Source organism: Topomyia yanbarensis, chromosome 3 (assembly GCF_030247195.1).
Source record: "Topomyia yanbarensis strain Yona2022 chromosome 3, ASM3024719v1, whole genome shotgun sequence".
NCBI classification, from domain to species: Eukaryota; Metazoa; Arthropoda; class Insecta; order Diptera; family Culicidae; genus Topomyia; species Topomyia yanbarensis.
In genome coordinates, this window is record NC_080672.1 from 70,915,670 (window position 1) to 70,938,080 (window position 22,411).

Below are 22,411 nucleotides of genomic sequence, written 5' to 3' on the forward strand. Positions count from 1 at the left end.
AAGTGTGCCTGCGGGCTGAACCCAGGTCGCCGCCGCCGTCGTCGTCGTCGGTAGGAGTCTTCCCTTGGCAAACGAGCAGCCAGACCACGGCACGGGTGAGAGAGATGGAACATCTTGGAAAGAAACTCCGAACAAAGGAAAACATATGATACCACCCTTTTGTTCCGACGACGGCACCATGTTGCCACGTTTTCTTCACTACATTTTCCCATTCGATTTTCCCCTCCTGTTGCTGGCTAAAGGCTAGCTCACACAAACATATGCACCTCCGGCTGGCACTTGTTCAGTTATCAGGAACACGTGTCTCACTCCCGCAACAGTAGACAAACTCTAAATAATCAACTTATACGTTCGCTAGAGTTGTCTCTTTTCATCCCAAGCAAGGGCCGCCATGTGGATCCGAAAGCCAACGCCTTCTTAGAGCTTGGTAACGTGAGCATGGAAAGACACTACACATACCGCTGCAAATGGGCGGCCACGCATGCTCGAGTTCTCCCCTGTTATGTGGCTCTTGATCGACCTGCTGGGGATGTAGCGGAGGGTATGTCCTCCGGGGAGCGCGAGCGCGCACGCGATTTCCTTGGCTTCTCTCGACTCAACCTGTGTACGGATGCCTAAAACAGGTTTTTCTCTCTCTATTTGTCGGTTCGGATGGATTCCCCCCGCGATCCCATCGATACTGCCCACCACCACCGCCACCATCGGAAGACCATTCGACCACGGGGTTCACTGTAGTGGTTGTTGTTGTTGTAAACAAGTATCGTTAAATGTCAGTAACGTCGAAGGTTTTTGCAAGTTTGGATGTTTTATTATCAATTATACAAACATATAGTGGCACAAGGGAATTTTGCAGCTGTGCGGTTAAATATAATGAATAAATCAATTAGCATTCCGATTCATTGGCCGCCGGGTGTGAAGTAGTAGAATGTCGCGTCAAGTGCAATCGCCATTGTGACAGTTTTGACAAGCGTTGGAGATTTTTCTGCGGTACCGTAGGTCAAACACAGAAACCAACCCCTTTTGCATTTTTCCGCGAGGTAAACGCGTCAAGTGCAGAAAAATTGTCCGACCGACGCTCAGAATTTGTGTCGCGTGCAGTGTGAAACCGGAAAGGAAGAAGAAGTAGAATAAAAGTTTTGTGACAAGCCCATTGTACCGGTCACAACGGTACGAGTGCTATTCCCCTAACCTAAAAAGTGCAGTGGTGTGTCCTTTGAAAAGGGAAGCAAAAAATATTACTGATTTGTGTAGAAACGACACCGCAAGATATAATTTGCTAATCAATATCACACAGAGTAGGTGGCACCCCCTTGTCCGCAAGCTGTCAAATCGGATCGGAGCAGCGACATCTCTAGCACAAAGGCAACAACGAAAATGTAGGCAATTCTTAAAACTCTATCGTCAAACATGTGTGTAAATCGGTGGGTTTCGGCTCATGATGGATGCCCAATAGCCATGCCGACGCGACGCGACTGGCTGTAGCTGTTGCTGTTGTTGTCGTCGTCTTCTGCCGCCGACTGACTGGTTTGATTGCATTTGTGTATACATATAGAAAGGCTAATTTGCATATTTTTTGTGATCCCAGCCGTTCGGGGTGCTTCCTTTCCTTCCAATGACAGTCGTATCTAAGAATAATGATGAAGAAGTAAACTGTCGGAGCTTCTGGTCGGTGAACGATTGCTTCCTTGAGAATCGCTTACCATCTTACCACCGCCCAGGGAAGGGGTTTATAATTCGAATGTTTATTCATAATTTCGGGGTAGGCTTTTTTATGGAGTAAACAGATTGTCAAAATAACTGCGAGACGATTGATAAGTGTGGTTTTAGTGGTATTAATATGAAGAGAGTTCGGTCTAATTAAATGTGTGGCACAACGTCGCGTCATGTATTAGATTCTTCGTTGAAAACCTATTAAAAGTTATCGTATAATAACTTAATGTAATGAGAAACACTTTTTTCATTAAAAGATTTGTTGAAACACCTGCCATTATTTCGTGTTGATTTTATTAACACTGTGTTTTATTTATTTCATTTACAACCAGCATGAATTGGAATAAAATTGAAGTGATGAATTCTCGTCAAAATGTCAAGATATTTACTTTCATGTATATGACAGTTATAATCGAGCTGAATATATTGTACAATATTTCCCAAATATTTTGATATTACAAAATGATATTTATTTGTGTTGTCACCATTTCTTACCTCAAATTTCAATATCATTTGATAAATCAGTGTCCCAGGAAGTGAATCAAGAGTAAAATTGCTGCCACTTTCTGCCATATTGTGTTTAATAGGCATTTTACAAAACGATGTATTATTCAGTTTCATACCAGCGCAAACAATTTTACTGCTTTTTCAGTTTCTTAAATCGATTAGTCAACCTACAGAGAACATCTGTGCAAAATTTGAGCGTTTTTTTCAGAATATTGTAAGAGATACAGCGTTTTGAACTAAACAGACGGGACACGAATCACGCACAGCAAAGCGTTCTTTTTTCTCGGAACGACGCTTTCGAATCATTCAGGCACTGTTACAGCACGTTACAACCGCACTTTAAACTTTTGAGACACACATTTACACTGGTTTCCATTCTTAGCTGTACAGAAAATGGAAGAAGATGTCAAAATTCGGAACACAATTCTTGTTTGGCAAGCGATCCGCGCATGTGGTAAATTTTCATTTTTTCATCACATCAGGAATTTTGAATGGACAAATCTACATGAAAACCTCTAAAAATGACTCCTAGATTCTTTGATGATACTTTCGCGGCCAGATTAGGCATTTTCCACTATGCCGTCGTAGTCTCGTACAGAACGAATTATGATATTTTTGTACGACACTTCGCTTTATCAAAAATATTTTGGGCCGTCGGAATGAGGAATCAGAATATGCTGGCTAAAATGAAACGTATCCCATAGGTAGTCGAGGATTGAAATGAATTTTTTTTAACTTAAATTTTTATTTGTTTATGTTTGGGCTTACATTTTGTATAATATTGCAGACTTATTATGAATTATGAATGATGAATACTTTCGATAGTTAAATGGCTAATTATTGTTATTATTTAATATTTTTTTCCTTTGGTCTCATTCTGAACTGAGTGTTTATCACCGACGCCAGAGCGGTGACTCTTCCACCAAAACCCTGGACCACTTAACTACCGGCGTCGTTTTTGAGATAATAATTAGTTGAATATGAAAATGTTAATGTTACTTGCATAGCGGTAAGCTTGAAGCTAGCTGGTACCGTCACACGGTATTATCTTTCGTTTTAAGCCTGACTTTAGTCCGGTTTAAGACGTTAGTACCTGTCATTGCAGAAATGGCTGCATCCTGAAGCCAAACGAAAACAGTGTAAAGGCCGACACGTTCCTCTTGCATACAAATTGTGCAAATTTTGGTACCGATCGTTTGTGTCCAAAAATTTCAAATTTTATATGAAAATTAGTATGGAAAATCGGTTAAGATTGAAAATAAATTCTTAAAAAATCACCTCATCAATCAATTCATGAGAACACTGTATATTTCTAAAGGTATTCTTCAACTGAACACATTCGTGGAACATTTTAAGTTTGTAAAAATTCGCTGAGAAAAGTTATTAACTAAAGAAGCAGCATGACATCAAAACAAGTGGATTTTATTATTAATCATAGCAACCCTGTTTTAATAGCTCCATTGCTATACAACTGTAAACTAGGCTTACCACCAACCGCTCCCGTATGGCAGATGCTGTTATTCAAACAGGGTTGCTATGATTAATAATAAAATTCACTTGTTTTGATGTCATGCTGTTTATTTAATTAATAACTTCTCTCAGCAAATTTTCACAAACTTACAATGTTCCACGAATGTGTTCAGTTGAAGAATACCTTTCGAAATATATAGTGTTCTCATGAATTGATTGATAAGGTGATTTTTTAAGAATTTATTTTCAATTTTAACCGATTTTTCATACTAATTTCCATATAAACTTTGAAATTTTTGGAGGGTCCGTACGAAAAACAGGTGTAATTGCCATTTTTTTTATATTTTTTTTTACTTCGATTATAGAGGTTTTAACCATAAGGTCATTCGCCTCTTCGGGTTAGAAAAATCTCTTATGAAAAACTTCCAACCCTGTGTGCGGGGTCGGGACTCGAACCCAGATGCTCTGCATGCAAGGCAATCGATTTACCAACTACGCTACGCCCACTCCCTTTTTATATTCTTTATCGTCCTATCTAGAAGGTGCTACACGCTCATTTCAAAATGCCACATCGAAGAGTTATATTACAGGTTAGCAAAAGTCGAATCATTTTGAAACAAACCGTCGAATGAATTCTTATAATTGGATACAAAGCTGCATGAAATTGTTTTCGTTTGTTAGTTTACTTATGGTTATCAAAATAATTGAAACTCTTTAATTTGCCCATAATTTTTTAGTTATTTTAACAAGAGGAATCAAAAGAAAAGAATAAGTAATTACAATTACTACCCTTTATCCGGTTATATCTTTGCACAAAGAACACAATTAGCAAGTGGAAATTTATTTATATTTTTACTACCTTCGAAAGAGTTCAAAACCAAAATTAAATAAAATATTGTAAATGAAGCCATGCCATACAACCTAAGAAACCTTTAACCTTTACCGATTTGCATTTCCACTGTTGAGCAAATTGTCGCTTAATTCTTAATGATAGAACAGATATGCACAGGGTATGGAAGAATTGTGTAAGTTGAAACTGGACAAATGACTTGTCAAAATGACGCAAAAAGTTGAATACGGAAGAATGTCCGAAATCGTGTCGGAACTTAAGGGGGCTGTGTAAGATGTTATCGGCTAAAAAGCATGGTTTCTTAATTTTTTTTCGATGCAAGGATTGTTTATCAGGCATGTTATTTGCACACACAAAGTGCCACAAAGAGCGAAATTCACCGATGAAAAAAGAGCAGCATAAAAACACTACGATGTGCAGAACGACCGCACAAAGAGAAACTTGAAAACGAAAAAGAGAAAGATCTGTGCACCAAGAACTGCACAATTTCGTTCAAAGAGTCACCTTGAAGAGTCACTTTTTTGTGCCTCCCCTCACTGGCAAGCAGGTAGGAAGGCGAATCAAACTGCAATTCAGATAAAGTTTGTCCGGAAGAATGTTTTTAAAATCTAGAGAAAATTTCCAATAGGACGTAAGTAACATTGAGAGCCTCTCTTTGTTTACTTTCTCTTTCGTTTATTACGACGTCATTACAACACTTTGCACTAATTTTCCAGTACATATCGAAAGCCGACGGTTTTTACTAGAATATTATGCAAAGAGTAGAGTAGCAAATGTTGAAATGGCCGAGTAATGAACAGAAGAGAAGTTGGTAAATCGATTGCCTTGTACGTAGCGCACCTGGGTTTGAGTCCCGACTTCGCACATAGGATTGGAAATTTTTCATAAGAGATTTATCTAACCCTAAGAGACGAATGACCTTAAGGTTAAAACCTCTATAATCGAAATAAAAAAACAGAAGAGAAAGCCCCCAAAGAGAATCTCTCATTGTTACTTACGTCCTATTGAAAATTTTCTCTAGAAATGTTTTTAGGTTGCCTTCTCTGCTTCTGTGCGCGTGGGACCAACATCCACACTAAAGAGCCTCTTTATTTCTACTCTTTGAGATGCGCAGCCAAGAAGTAGAATGCACGTAAGGGAGCAACACACATCGGAGTTAAAAGGTTTATTTTGAAAGAGAAGAGCGGTGGTTCGCATGAAAAGTGCAAAGAGCGTTTTTTTATTCTTCTCTTTATTTGATCTAAGGCGCATTACATCCCTGTCAGGCGCCACGTCGAAAAATTGTTTTGCGGTGTACATCATAACTCAAAATGTACTGGACCAATCGTTGTGACATTTGCACAGTTGTTTTACATGTCATTCCACAAGTGACTACACGAGCTTTTATTTTTTGGTCGATTTTCGAATTTTTCGTGGCACTTTGAATCCAAAGTCCGATTTTTGCCAAAAGCGATAACATGTGTTATTGAAAAAATGCCAATACTAAGCATTTTGCAAAAAGCTCTGATAGTTGCCTAGGCAATGATGTGTAGAAGAACTGTGTAAAATTTTAGAACGATTGGTCCAGGAAATTTTGAGTTATGGTTTATACCGCATTTTGTCGAGGTGCCTTCTGAAGATTCACTATCAACATCCAGTGTCAGGTTAAATGTTTAAAGTTATAATTGTCAATTCATTATCAGACAGATCGCAGACTGTAAGAAGTAAACCATAATGAAAGAGTTATTTTGCAAACGGGATTTGACGCTTTCTCAATTTTTGCATGACATCAGTCAAAATTTGTTGAACTGAACGTTTGAACAAGCCAAAATGTTGAAAGCTCAGCAATTTGGATTCAACGCGTTTGACAGGTTTACTTCGCTGAAAATCAACTACTGAAATTGTCAAATTCTCAGCTCAGTTTCTGAACTTTTGGTAATTAAGGCTTGATTGTGCTGATAATTTGAATTACTACATTTTCAGCAAAATAGGTCTGTCTAATTCTATATGCATATTTGGTAGAGTAGTTGGGTAGGATAGTATAATAAGCTTCACCGGGCCAAAATGTCACTTCTCTATTCCAAGGATCACATAATTACCTGAAGAATATAAATAATTGTATTCGGCATTTTTTATGTGATGCAAAACAGCAATTTATACAAACATTTTAAAAGAGGTAGGTTTACACCATTTTTCTATAGGCATTTGATTTAATTTGAAACAAACTGAACTGTCTAACTACTAAATATAATTTTGGAGAAACTCTCTCAGGCTAGCGACTAAGTGTACATTTAGAATTATATATGTTTTCACAAAAACTCATTACCGAACAATACACCCCATAACATTTTCAATTGTATGCACCATTGTTAGCAAAACAGCAAAATAACGTTTCAGCCAATTATGAATCCTAAAGAATTCTAATGATAAGTACATCAGACTATTAAATGGCATAAAAAGTGAACTTTCAATTAACTTCATTGAACGGTTTTTTAACATTACCGTGTATTTTTTACGTTTTAACGACATTCAATTAGCTAGAGATTACTGGGTAGGGAAAGTTATGAAACTTAGAGCCATAGTACTCAAGTGAGAGCAACCGTGTATTGCCGATCAGAACGCAGTAATGCAAATGGCAGCATCATGTTACCAGAAGAAGACAAATATCTTGAGCGTTTTTTTTTTCAAAAATACATATGAAGACTTTTTTCAATAGGTCCAATCTACAAAAGAGAGCCTTTCTTTGTTTACTTTCTCTTCCGCGAATTACTCGATCACCTTACTGATTTCACTTCAACTATTTGCGTAATAAGCTAGTAAAAACCTTGGTCTTTCGAAACGTACCGATAAATGTTTAAAAAGCTTTATTGTTTTGCAGTAATAAGTGAAAGAGAAAGCGAAAAAAGAGGGCTCTCATTTGCAGATTGGACCTATTGACAAAAAAGTCTTCATATATGCAATGAGTTACTCTCTTTGTTTACTTTCTCTTTCGATTTCGTCGCTATAACACTTTTCATTTATTTTACAGTACAGATCGAAAAAGGGAGGTTTTAACTAGAATATTATGCAAAGAGTTGAGGAATAAATGTTAACGTGACCGAATTATTAACAGAAGAGAAAGTAAACAAAGAGAGTAACTCATTGCAGATATGTCTTTTTGAAAAAACGCTCATGATATATGTAAAAAAATGTCATGCTCCTCTTGCGCACATTTCTTTAGGCCCGTGCGCAGGGGGGAGGGGCTTGGGGGTTCAAACCCCCCTCCATGAGCGTTTTGAATTGCTTTTAAAAATTTATTATCTTCCTGTTCAGGAAAAAAATATACTGCAAACCGTTTGGACACATAAAATGTCATTTGAGTTCGGTCACTCTAGAAACAAGTCAATGAAGAAACCAAGGACGAAACTTTGCGAGGGTGGTTGGAAAGGGATGTATGTTAAGTTGGACGGCTTCTCTGAAGGATCGGTTAACGTTTCGACAAGCTTCGATATTGGCAAAAGTAGTGCGTAGACAGCAGATGTCGGTCAGCGGGCTAGCAACGGCAGTTATGTAGGAAAAACACGAAGTTGGAGAAAATCAGGATAACGTTGTCTAGATAAATTTAACCGCCGTTGAATATTCCGTTAGAGTGGCAGCGGAATGGATCGCAAAAATGGGCATCGGTATAGGGTGAAATACTGCCGCCAAGAAGTTCTCAGCACCAGCTAGCAGATAAATAGGAAAACTAGCACCAAGAAGGATAAGAAACCCGGCGAAGGTGGTTGTAAACAGATGTAAATCCTTATGGTCGACACCCCCGGATCGGTTCATGTACCAACAGGGTACGATATTCGCAGCAGACCTGGGCAGGTGAGATATATCGCGAAGGTTTGACAGCAAGAAAAGAAATGTAGCTAATGATAAAAACATGACGATTAACACAAAACACAATAAGCAAGAACACAATCCTTACTAAAGCAGTACTTAACGGTTGCCCCGGATGGACGAGGATTACGAGATACAAGAGGTTTAAGTTTATTCGGATGGCTTAACAACTACTACAAACCAATTCGAATCCACCACGAGCCAGTAGGCAACGCACAGTGGTCGGAAATGCCAAAAACGTCACTAGAGGCCAAATTATTGAATATATTCATAGGGTATCATTGGAGGAATTGTTCGTAAGAATATTCCCCACAACCTGATAAAAATTAAATTGAGGCATGGTTTACTATGATTGAACTAGAAAAAAATATTTTTTTATACTGACGAGGTAGAAAGTTGGTGTCTTCGACAAAGTTTTAGGAATGCTCATAATGAAGAAATTTGTTGAACAACTTGAGCTTGTAAGACTTAATGTTATCGACTTATAAAGCGTTTTCTAAGCGTTTTCCTTAAATTTAGCTTTGAATATAGCTTTTGTCGCTGTGACTTTTCGTGCAAACGATGTTCCAGACAAATGTTGCGGTATTAAAACCACATAATATTGTTGAAGACTGCAAGTAAAAATTAAATTATTGTTGAAGACTGCATGTAAAAGTGTTACTGAACACTGCATATAAAAATTTCACCTGAAATCGGCGGTGCGGCGCACACCTCTTGTAAAAATACTCATTCGTTTTAGAGTTATTGAAGAATTTTAAACTTTTTTACACCAACTTCAACTGCGTATAACAGAGAAAGGTGCAAACCAAGAGAGACGAGCAGGCACTATTTTCAATGTCCAGACTACGCATAATAAAGGTAAGAAGGTTTTAAGTTCATTTTGTAATGTTTTTATTTGGGTATTTTTACTAACAGTCTTCAACAATATTATGTGGTTTTAATGCCTCCATATTTGTCTGGAGCATGGTTTGCACGAAAGGTCACAGTGGAAAAAGTTATATTAAAAAAACTAAATTTAAGGGTTTTGCCATTGAAAACGCTTTACAAATCGATAACATTAAATCCTACAAGTTCAACTAGTTCAATAAAATTCTTTATTACTAGCATTTCTAAAACTTTGTCGAAGACACCAACTTTTCACCTCGTTAGCATAAAAAGTTATTTTTTAAATTTGATCGTAGTAAGCCATGCCTAATTTTAATTTTTATCAGGTTGTGGGGAATATTCTTATGACGAATTCGTCCAAAGATACCTTGTAAATATATTCGATGGTTTGGCCTCTAGTGAATTAAGTTCACGTTTTTGGGGTTTCCGACCACTATGCAGCGGTGTCTTTTGATGACTCCTTCTCGATAACAAACATTTACCCTATTTGTTGAGCAGAGTTGTCCGGTTCACAAGACTAGGTCCAGGCCTCTGAAAAAATCTTCAAAGTTTGAGGGTTTCTGTACGTTTCTTTTAAAATAAACGTTAAAAAATCAATCCCCCTCCCCCCTTGAGAATTTTCTGCGCACGGGCCTGCTTTATTTACAGTCCTCTCTTCGGCTTTCTTCTGGATATATATGGCTCTCTTTGCTCGCAATAGAGATGACAATGAATAAGCCAGTTTTATCAGGTAGGAAAGACAATCACCATCGAACTTCATCTACCCGCACTTTCGATTTCCTCGTTCTTTCCTTCTCTCCACACGCTTGATTCCGATTGCTCAACGAAGGGTTTCAAGAGAGCACATTTGGATAAACCGAATCGATTATCGCATGTTCAGATCAAAGTTGTTTTTTCAAATTAGAATTGCCTATCTATCTGTCGTATCTCACATCAAAGAAAGTGAATAACGAAAGAAAATTAGTTTTTTCCATGGATAGATCCAAATAAATGACAATCGAATACAGATCGTTAAATGCAGTATTTTATAAATTTTCTTATTTACACTCCCAGTTTACAAATTGAATCTTTAACTGCTTACAAATTAACTCCATAAATACCCTAAGCAAAGATTAAATAACAGATTTAAAATATACGCATTGAATAAACTCACATAAAACATTTAAATACAAAATATTTTGAAATTGATTGCGTGCGTAACGGTGATCAAAATATTTGATTCGATTTTTGGCATATGCTTCAATAGTTCCGAAGCACCGGTACATATATACTTATCCAAAATATACAAATCCGAAAATAATACGACATAAGTTTTGAATACGAACCGGTCAGATTAAAATATTGATTAACTGTATAAATAATTTAACAGGTATAAGATTCTGTCAATTGTTGTAATGATTACAAGTTATTATTTAAATGGGAATTGTGTATAAATGGCCAAAATAATTACATGGTGCTTACAAAAATATATTGCTAGGATACTTAAAATTCTCACTTCAGTTTGAATGTACTTACTCTGTTATTCATAAAATGGTAGAAATTTTGTTAGTAGATAAAATCGTTTATTTTATTTTTATTTAAGGCTCGCTGAAAAATCATGTACAATTTTAATTCGCAGAGTATTATTTAACCTATATTTATAATTGACATTTATTTCAAACTTGTGGAAATTCCCTTGTAATGAATATTAATATTCTCCCCCCGCACGTCGCGGCATCATGTTCAATTAGAATGACATTCACAGTTCATTTTGAATTCAAATTGGAATGTTTCAACTAATTTTTTATCAAAGTTTAAAGAAACTATCATGGCACTAGTCACAACCGATGATGCAACCACCCCAAACTCAGCGAGCGCGTATTCAAACTACATGAAAATATGCATATGTATTAGGGTGTCCCAAAATGACATCATGTTAAAAAAGTCATCGGGCTCACTTCTTAAATGAAAGGTTAGGGTATTGGGACCACTTTCTTCTTCGGAGTGAGTTTGCTAAAACGCTTCCTACTGGTGGCGACTTTTGATTTTTTGAAAAAATGGGCCGATTTTGGATAAAATTTCAAATTTATGCCTGTTGAAGTGGTCCTGAACTGTCTTAGATTATTTTTCAGCATTTTTTATTTTTCTGGAGATCCAAACGGAGAAGTTTGGTTAGTTAGTTTGTACAAATTTGCAATTATAAGAGCGGCAGGGCCATTAAATCTTAGTAAAAAGTGAAATTTTTTGTGTTTTTCAGTATTTTTTCTTCAAAACTGGGTATCTACAAAATTTTAAAAGTACAGAAAACACTTTATATAGTTGAGCCGAATTCAGGGGCGTAATTTTGCTGAAGAAAGTGTATAGCTATGGCCAATGGGGTATAAGTTATTTACGTTTTTGTTAAATAACCTTTTGACATTTTATGATATTCATAAAAAATAACACTGTTCTACAAAATAAAACAACTTAGGTGGGCTTAGTCCGCATATTATTTTTCGGAAAATAGAAGGAAAATGATGAAAAATGGCGTTTTTCGCTTGTCTCTAGTGCATCAGAATCGGTTTTTATGAGCATATGACGATTTTTTTTAAAAATATTTTCTATGCTAATAGCCACCTAGCGGGTTTGAAAATCACTAAAATTAAACAAATATGTCGAGTTAATGGCAAGTTATGGCGTATATTTGAAGGCTGAATTGATTAACGTACTTACATTTTGTATATAAAGTCTTATTTTCATGTTAGGAACTTTGAAGTGGAGAAAAATGCGGAAGAGTGAGGTGAGTGTTGAAAAACTGATATTTACTGTTTAGATCACATAATTCCGAAATAGTCAAATTTGGGGCAAATATCCTCGAAAATTTTTACAACAGAATACAGCGCATCTTCTGACACAATCGTTTTGTTGAAGATGCCTCCTAGAAGTAATTATGGAGGATTAACTCTTCAAAAAATAATTAGAGACTTGGCGTCATTATCAAAGTTATTATTTTTATAGTTTAAGTTACAAAAAAAATCATTAGATGCTCATTAAACCTCGTCCTGACATACTAAAAACGTACAGAAAACGTCATTTTTCATGATTTTTCTTCTATTTTTCGAAAAAAAATGTGTGGTCAAAGCACATTTGAACTGATTTACTTTTTGGAACAGCATTATTTTTGATAAATTGCTAAAAATGTCAAAGGTTATCTAACAAAAACTTAAATAACTCATACCCCATTAGCCATAGCTATACACTTTCTTCCGTAAAATTACACCCCTGAATTCGGCTCAACTATAAAAAGTGTTTTCCGTACTTTTAAAATTTTGTAGATACCCAGTTTTGAAGAAAAAATACTGAAAAACAACAAAAAATTCACTTTTTACTAAGTTTTAATGGCCCTGCCGCTCTTATAATTCCAAATTTGTACAAACTAACTAACCAAACTTCTCCGTTTGGATCTCCAGAAAAATAAAAAATGCTGAAAAAAAATCTAAGACAGTTCAGGACCACTTCAACAGGCATAAATTTGAAATTTTATCCAAAATCGGCCCATTTTTTCAAAAAATCAAAAGTCGCCACCAGTAGGAAGCGTTTTAGCAAACTCACTCCGAAGAAGAAAGTGGTCCCAATACCCTAACCTTTCATTTAAGAAGTGAGCCCGATGACTTTTTTAACATGATGTCATTGTGGGACACCCTAATATGTATACTAATTTATTTCCTTTTATGCATTGCATATTATGTCACTACAAAATGCTGTTCATCATCGGCAAAGTTGACAAAAGTGTTCCCATTCGCTATGTAACGAAACATATTACGAAGAAATGCTGTTTTAATGTAAGAAACTATCGGAATGAAAAATAATTCACCATGTTGTCTAATATACTCATTTTCTTTAACTTGAATTTGGTGTTTTTTAACATTGTCGTGTATCGCAGATCAGAACGCAGCCATATAAATGACAGCATCGTTTCGTTAAAGCTTACCAAATATTTTAGGCCGGTTTAAAAGTTAGTACGGTTTAAAAACAGTTAGTACGCCTTTGAGCTTAGAGCTATAATAGCCGTAAGCACAAAGCCGTACTAACTGTTTTTAAACCGGACTAACTTTTAAACCGGCCTAAAATATTTGGTAAGCTTTAATCAAACGATGCTGTCATTTATATGGCTGCGTTCTGATCTGCGTTACACGTCAATGTTAAAAAACAACAAATTCAAGTTAAAGAAAATGAGTAAATTCATTCCGATATTTTCTTGCAGTAAAATAGCTTTTCTTCTTCAAATATCTCGTTCCATAGGGCCTGAGAACAATTTTGTCAACTTGTTGCCGATATATTTCTGAACATAGAACTTTAACGTGTTGGATAGTTGAAAGTTGGCCGATGATGTGCAGTACTTTGTAGTGACATAATATGCACAAAAGAAAATAAGTTGATATACATATGCATGTTTTTATTCAGTTTGAATAGGCGCTCGTCGAGTTAGAGGTGGCTAAACCATCGGTTGTAATTGGTGCCATGATAGTTATTTCTCGACAAAAATATGATTACTGGTTAAAACCCAACTGTCAAAATTCTCTTTGAAAAGGAAATTCCGGACAAACCGTTGCTGGATAAACACAGTTCATAGCAGTTAATGGAAGAGAAAATTTTTCTCTTTTGTTTACTGCCAACATCTGTGATTGGCGAGTAACGGTTTGTCCGGAATTCCCTTTCAAAGAGAATTTTGACAGTTGGCTTTTAAGCCGGAATTATTTGTTTGTCGAGATTTCATACTTTGATTAAAAAATTGGTTAAAATATATCAATTTGAATTTAAAATGAACTGTGAGTGTCATTCTAATTGAACATGGTACCTATCGACGTGGGGGAGAACATTTATTTTCGTTTCAAGTGAATTTTCACAAGTTTGGAATAAAGATCAATTATCAATGAAGGTCTGCGAATTGAAATTATACACGTTTTTCAGCGAGGTTTAAATAAAAATTAAACAAAGATCAAACAGAAAATTAAACTTTGACAGAATGATCATTTATATTCACGAGCGTTATATTTAATTTTTTTGCACTGCGGCAGACAGAATATAGATATATTTCTATAATGCATCAATGCAAATTGGAACGATTTATGCCAAAAATCGAAATAAATATATTGATCACCGTTGTGTTCACAATAAATTTCAAAACATTTTGTATTCAGAAGTTTTATGTGATGTTATTCTTATTGGAACATTGCACATGTTTAAAATCAATTATTTACTCTTAGCTTAGGGTATTTGTGGAGCTAATTTCTAAGCTGTTAACATTCTAATTCAATTTGCTACCGACCAGTGTAAGTAAATTCATAAAATATTGTATTTTACGATCTATATCCAATTGTCATTTGTTTGGTTCTATCCCCTAAAAACAATAATTTTCTTCCGTTATTTACTTTCTTTGATGTGTGATACAATAGATATATGGGCAATCATTCGTGAAAATATGTTATCGATTTATATTAACGAATTAAATGGTACCGCTTATTCTCTTAGCGATAAGCAAAAAGAAAAGAATCAAAACAATTCTTATTGTAGTTCTGTTTCTAATTCACAAAAACAACTTAGATCTGAATTGATTGAATAGATCTCAATTTATCCAAACGTGCTCTACTGTAACCCTTCGATGTGCAATTGGAATCAAGCGTGTAGAGAGAAGGAAAGAACGAGGAAATAAAAAAAAATGCGGGTAGATAGGGTTAATGTGCTAGTAATGGACCCCGCAGTAGACGGTGCTAACAATTTCAAAGAATTTGGATAAATCCAGTTGTACTTTTAATGTAATATTCTATCAATTGATGATACCAAGTCTTTCAAACTATATAATGCAAATTTAAAGCATTTCAACTTGATTCCTTTAGTAAAATTCGATATTTCGAACTGGAATCCATATCCCTATAATGGACCCGTTTTCCTATTATGGACCCAGGGTCGAATATGCGCATTATGGACCCGGGTCCATTATACGCATATCCAACAATTAATACATAAAATTGTGTTTTTTCAGTTTTCTGGTAATATCAAGAGTCATTTTAGCACAGCAATTTAAGAAAAATATAAAATATGAAAAATAACAAAATCTTGTTATTCTTTCCTTTCATTAAATATTTCAATGGCACTTGAAACCTTTGACTAATGAATTAAATTTTTAATTGATCTGATGCTGATTTCAAAGACAAACATGACTTTTATATAAAGCAATGTGATTTTATGACGCTTATGAGTAAAGTGATGAGGTCTGCATTATAGAAAGTCTTACACAAGTTTGCGAAAATTGTAATTGACAATTGTCTGAATTGATTGGTGGTCGAATTACGACAATCCATCAACAATACCGTGGAGTAAAGCATTTGCAATATTAACGAGTCGGCTCTAAACATGTTCAGCGTCTAAAGGCAACGAATATTGTTATTTAATAATATTTAAAGATACCAAATACAAATTAAAAACGACACAACTTCGTGCATCATTTTGATCAGTTCATACAATTGCTTCTACATTCATGTATAGCTATATCTGAAGCGTTTTGAAGAAACCGCAAGTATTTTAGCTGACAGGGCCCATGATTTACATGATTTAATCCCCAACTATTTAATTTCTACCATTTTCCTGAAAAAGTTCGATAAAAGTACTTTGTATCTTTAGTTTTGTTTTATTTTGGGGCGTAACAATAATGGACATGAAATTGCCTGAATATATGCAATGTATACAAGATTTCGAACTATATTATCTTATTTTAAAAATGAAATTAATTACAGCTCGTTGATTTCGATTTCGAGTTATTCGAAACAGTAATCAATGCTTCATTTTACAGTATTTATTTTAGTATTCCGTATAATCAAATTTTAGTAAAGCTTCTTGAACGTTTAGCACCACCTTTTTTCTAAATCAATATATTTATTATATTACTTTTCAATAGAAGGATATTAGTGAATAAGTTGCAATCATTCTGCAAACCTGTGCACGACGAACTTGCTAAAGTATTACTCCAGAATTTAATATTTCGTGGTTATTAGGTAATCTTTTCGGGCTATCCATGTCACTATTTTATTTTCTTCTATGGTGGAAAGCGTGGACCTTTTCTTGTTTCTTCAGGCCAGTTTTTCCATATACTCTGCGATACTTCACAGTAGAGCGTGATACATCAAATTGCCTGCACGCTTTTTTTTTGACAGAACATGGTTCTAGTCGTTCGAATGAACTTTCGAATAGCAGCCTTCATGTATTTGTACCTACTGTTATTAGTTTTTATCTATTTATTGATGCAGAAACCATAATTTTTGTTGATCCAATACTGAGAAGCTGCAAAATTTTCAATTCGATGGTTTCAATTAATTTTATACTGAATCCTCAGAATGTTGATAACTCTTTTTAATTCTATTAGTTGATATTACAAGTTTCTAGTTATATTAATGTGTCAGGGGTCCATAATGCGCAGATACCTAGTTTCACTTGTTCCCATAATGGACCCCCAGAATTTCAATATAAATTTTAAATTATCTTAGTTTGTTAGATCTACATCGCAAAAGATTGTGTTAGTGTTAGGTATTAACCAGTAAAACAATATCTTTTTCATGCGTAGTTTATTTACATCAGAGCGAAGTATTCTTTTTATAGTAGTAAAACAATTACTTACAAACCCTGTGTCATGCTGCACTGGATTGAAATTAAGTGCGAATATTAATTTTGAAATGAATTATGGTGAAAAAACACATTCTAATTTCTGTCTAAGTCTTAAAGCTGTCCTGTAACCAACAGTATACGTTAAAAACAGTGATTAATGAGGAATAATTGACAAAAAAGCGTCAGGGGGTCCATAATACGCAAAGGGTCCATTATAGGCATACAAACCCTAAACACGGTAAAAAACTTTACCCATTTTATAAGCTGTCAAAAAATGGGTATTTTATTGCTTATAACAATTGGTGCTTTTTATTCATTTCACAACTACTCGATGAGATAATGTCAATGGATATACTGATCTTAATAATGAGTGAAAAGTCATTAAGAATTATTTTAAGCTAGTTAACCTGCAAACTAAGGTTCGTAGCGGAAGCTGCAAATTACCAACCTGCATCTAAGTACGTGGCGGAAACGGAACATTTCGGCAATACTCATAAAAAAACGGCTGTTTAAACTACTGAGGATGTTGCAAATATGCGTTTGGCATTTTTAGAGCAGCCAAAAGATCCAGCCATTAAAAATATATCCAGTTGGCGGTTTTATTTTGTTAAGTAGTTAAGGAGACAATAATGTGAAATGAATGTTATTTTATGTTTTTTTAATTCAGAAATAATTCTATTGGCAGTATTTTTCATTCTGGCGCGATTTTCATGACTGGATATTTTTCACGCGTTTTGTTGTAACAGTTCTGCGGGTAAGGGTAAAACATACCCAGATTGACGTACAAGAGCTGTATTCATTTATGAATAACCCACTTAATGGGTTATTCCACTTTTATTGAAAATGCGTAGTTTTCGACGCATTAATTGATATTTTATTTTATTAGTGTAGTTCGACAGTGCTTGTCTTTCCTACCTGATAAACTGGCTTATTTATTGCCATCTTTATTGCGAGCAAAGGGAGCCATATTTATCCAGAAGAAAGCCGAAGAGAGGATTGAAAACAACGAAATGTATGCAAGAGAAGCATGACAAATTTTTGCATATTTTTGTCTTCTTCCGGTAACATGATGCTGCCATTTGCATTGCTGCGTTCTGATCAGCAATACACGGCTATGTTAAAAAACTGTACAATAAAGTTAATTTAAAATTCACTGTTTATGCCATTTAATAGTCTGATTATTTCGAGAATTTGTTTATTGCTCAATAAAATGGTGAATCGACATCTTGTTGCATGGGATTTATAACATAAGTATTGTATCAAATAAAATAATTTTTTCGAGCAATTTCATCACAAGATCATTTTCACCTCATGCGCGTTTTTTTGGAAGGGGTCCACAATCGGAAATCTATCTCCCGTGATTTTTGGACTAGCGCTAAAAACTAAAGTTTTTCTGATTCCTTATGTCAATAGCGATGTACGTAGGATTTTTTTCGATATTTTGATTTTAAGCGAAATGGTGCAGTTTTGAGTGAAAAAACTTAGAGAATGTCATAAAAATCTACACAAAATCGTTAATCAATAAAAAGGTAAGCAATCAAAAATTTAATCCTGCGTACGTGACTATAAAAATCAATTTTGAATATACTGTGAAAATTTCAAAGCGACCAAAAATCATTTGCTCGAGTTACATTTCCGGCCAGTGGTTTCGAGAAAAACGCGGTTAAAGTTTGCAGTACACATGGGTTATACATAAGAAGCGTTGCGGCAAAATTGAAAATTATATTTTTGAATTGTTTTCGTTCTCCATGTTTTGGGATATCATTTTTTACATCCTAAAGCACATTTTAGACTAATAAATAAAAAATCGATTGTTTTAAAAGTCTACAGTGGAGTAACCGCTTAAGCAATTTATTATTTAACATCCATAATTGACTAACACGTTATTTTGCTAATAATGGTACATACTATCGAGAACTTTATAGAGTTGTATTGTTAGGCGCTAGCCACTCCAAGGGCTTGAAGAGCTTCTCTAACATTACACTTAGTAGTTTGTCAATTCAGCCAAATCTGACTGTTCCAAATTAAATCAAATGCTTATAGAAAGAGAGTGGAAGCTTACATCTTTTGAAAAGTTTGTATCAGTTGCTGTTCTGCAACCAATGAAAAATGCCATAAAAATTATTTATTTGCTTCAGATAATTATGTCGTCCATGGAATGGAAATCTGAAATTTTAGCCTGGTGGGGCTTATTATACCATCCTACCCAACTAGTCTACTAACCATGCATATAGAATTTGGCAGACCTACTTTGCTGAAAATGAAGTAATTCAAATTATCAGCACGATTATCCAATCATGCCTGAAATACCAAAAGTCCAGTAATTTTAATTAATAAAAATTATAATTAGTTACTTCCTATAGTCTGCCATCTGTCTGATAATGAATTGACAATTATAAATTTACAAATTGAACCTAATACTGGATGCAGACAAAATTTCTTGGAGCAATCGTTCTGAATTTTACACAATTATTCTTCTTCACATCATTGCCCAGGCAACTACAAGAGCTTTTTGCAAACTGCTAAATATGATTATTTTACAATAACATGTTAATCGTTGTTTTAGCATTAATCGGACTTTGGTTTCAAAGTGCTACGAAAAAATCGAAAATCGACCAAAAAATAAAAGCTCCCTTAATTACTTGTGAAATGCTGTGCAAATGTCTCAACGTTTGTCCAGTAGATTTTGAGTTATGGTGTATACCGCAAAACAAGATTTCGATGTGGCGCCTGACTGAAAAGACAAAGAATCTTTGCATCGAAAAAAATAAAGTATCCAATTTTTTGCCGATAATACCTTACACAACTCTCCTTAAGTTCCGATTTAAGCGATTTTTCCGTATTCAACTTTTTGCGTCATTTTGCCAAGTCATCTGTCTAGTCTCAGCTTTCACAGTTCTTTCATACCCTGTGCAAATCTGTTCTATCATAAAGAATTAAACGAAAATTTGTACTACAGCAGAAATGCAAATCGTTCAAGATATGCTAGAAAATTATAAATTACAAAACATTACAAGCAAGCTCCGATAACATTTAAAAAACGATCAATATGAGAATATTTGTAACAGTTTGTTTGCCGCCATATTTAAAAGTGTTACTTAGGCTATATAGCATGACTTCATTTACAATTTTTTTATTCAATCTTAGTTTTGAACTCTTTCAAAAGCAGTAAAATATAAATAAACTTCCACTTGCTTATGGTGTTCTTTGTGAGAAGATACAACTAGGAAAGGGAACAAATTGTGATTATATATTCTTTTCCTCATGTAAAAATAACTAAAAAATTGTGAGCAAATTAAATTTCACTCATTTTGATAGCCATAGGTAAACTAACGAACGAAAACAATTTTCATCTCTGAATCCAATTATAAAATTTCGTTCGACAGTTTGTTTCAATATGATTCGACTTCTGCTAACCTGCAATATAACTCTTCGACGTGGCGTTTTGAAATGAGCGTGTAGCACCTTCTAGATATAGGACGATAAAGAATATTTAAAAAAATGCATTTAAAATTCGATTACACCTGTTTTTCGTACGGGATAAAACTTGCTTACTTGCCCTCATATGGTTTGTGTGCAACATGGGCCATAATATTGCACATAAAGTTGATTCAAATTATTGAGATGTATGCAAGAGGAACATGGCGGCCTTTTACACTGTTTTCATTTGGCTTCAGGATGCAGCCATTTCTCCAATGACAGGTACTAACGTCTTAGGCCGGACTAAACTCAGGCCTAAAATCAAAGATAGTACCGTGTGGCGGTACCAACTAGATTCAAGCTTACCGCTATAAATGTACTAAGAAAATAAATATTTTACATTAAGTAGTATAGTCCTACGTCTATAGTTCGTGCAATCCCATAGGGCTGCCCCTTGTAGATTTTTTCAAGGAATTTGTCACGATATATAGGAGGAGGGGAAGAGAAATTTTGCGACAATTTGTTACAATGAGGGAGGGAGATAATATCAGACAATTTTTGCGCTACGTTATTTATGAATAGTCCCTTATGCCTCAATTTTTATTTCACTCAAGTTTGCAACTAAAAAAAAATGAAAATAAACGAAACGCAATCCATGACTTACTAAGGCGTAGTTACTTTGCCCTTGCTGAACCCAATTTTCTTCCTTTGGGAGCATAGTTTTTATCCAAATGTAAATGTTGAGCTTAGCTCCAGCTTGTATGTTGGAAAGTTAAATACCGATAATTAATAATTTAATTGTTATTTAGGATACATCAGTCCATTAAATAAAATTATATGCTCATTTTCAGTTGATTCCAATTGCGATGCATGGATATTAGGGTGGGACAAAAATTAGATTCCTGCTCCGAGCAACTTTTTAGGTTCCATTTAGGTCCTAGAACAACTGTGTAAATTCTTAGCTCGATCAGTGAAACTATATTTTTGCGCCCACCGTTCAAAGTTTATATGGGATTTTATATGGGAAAATTAACTTTCACAAAATAATTCCTCCAGGAGTCTCCCATTGCTTCCTAAAAATAAACCGTTATGTGCTTTTTATGGGAAATTTAACAGAGAAACAAAGTCTCGAAGACCACAAAACGATCTGACGCTTGAGAAAAAAGTTATTAAGTAGAAACTGATTGATGTTCTGACGATTGATAAAATATTCTTTTTTTCTAGCACCACTGCTATTGGTTGTCCAATTATATGCAATTTCGTTTTGATCTTCTCTTAATGTGTCTAAAATAATTATCTGTACTGTTTGGCCACTTCACAAAATTTTTAAAGGATAAATTGAAGCTTTTTTTGTACATAAAAAAATAAAGTTAAAAAATTTGTATATAATTTGACCGCCAGCAGCAGTGATGCTATGAAAAGTGAAAGTTTCATCAATCTTCAGGGCATCAATCGGTTTTTGCTTAATAACTTATTCCACGAGCATCAGATCGTTTCGCAGTCTTCTAGACTTTGTTTCCTTGATAAATTTCCTATAAAAATCAGCCATCTGTATATTTTTAGGAGGTAACAGGCGACTCTTGGAAGAATTATTTTGCAAAAGATGATTTCCCCATACGAAATCCCATGTAATCTTTAAACAGCGGGCGCAAAAATATAGTTTCACCGATCGAGCTTAAAATTTGCAGAGTTCCTCTGGGAGCTAAATGCGACACAAAAAGTTACTCGGAGCAAAATTTTATTTTTTTCATATAACCGTGTCCCACTCTATTGGATATAGCGTTTAAACATGTTTTCGTTTCCTCCAACCAACAACACCTTCCTTAACCATCCCCGATGATGGTCTCCATCAACACAACTCCTCGAACTCACCACCTAACCTGCACTGGAGAGCGCCAATCACTCGGTGCGATGTTGTCAAATCTGCTCCGCCGCTGATTGATTGATACATCGGCAAACAATCGACGCCAAATTGAGACAACATCCAGAAACCACCATGCGCCCCCACTCAATCAATTGACAGCCGGCGGCGGCGGCGGCCGCCCATCTTCGGTGGGCACTTCGCTCATTGTTAGCGCTTATTTATTTTTCTTTCATCAGCCTCATCAA

General features: G+C 35.1%; 1 protein-coding gene across 4 annotated transcripts in view; it reads left to right on the forward strand.

Annotated features, from left to right (window-relative positions):
• Nucleotides 1-768: 768 nt before the first annotated feature.
• LOC131693429 (SOX domain-containing protein dichaete) overlaps nt 769-22,411 on the forward strand; it is a 260,576-nt gene continuing 238,933 nt past the window's right edge. For all 4 annotated transcript variants that reach the window (XM_058981229.1, XM_058981230.1, XM_058981231.1 and 1 more), the window contains exon 1: nt 769-1,376. The gene's annotated coding sequence lies outside the window, so the exon portion shown is untranslated. The remainder of the gene's footprint in view (nt 1,377-22,411) is intronic.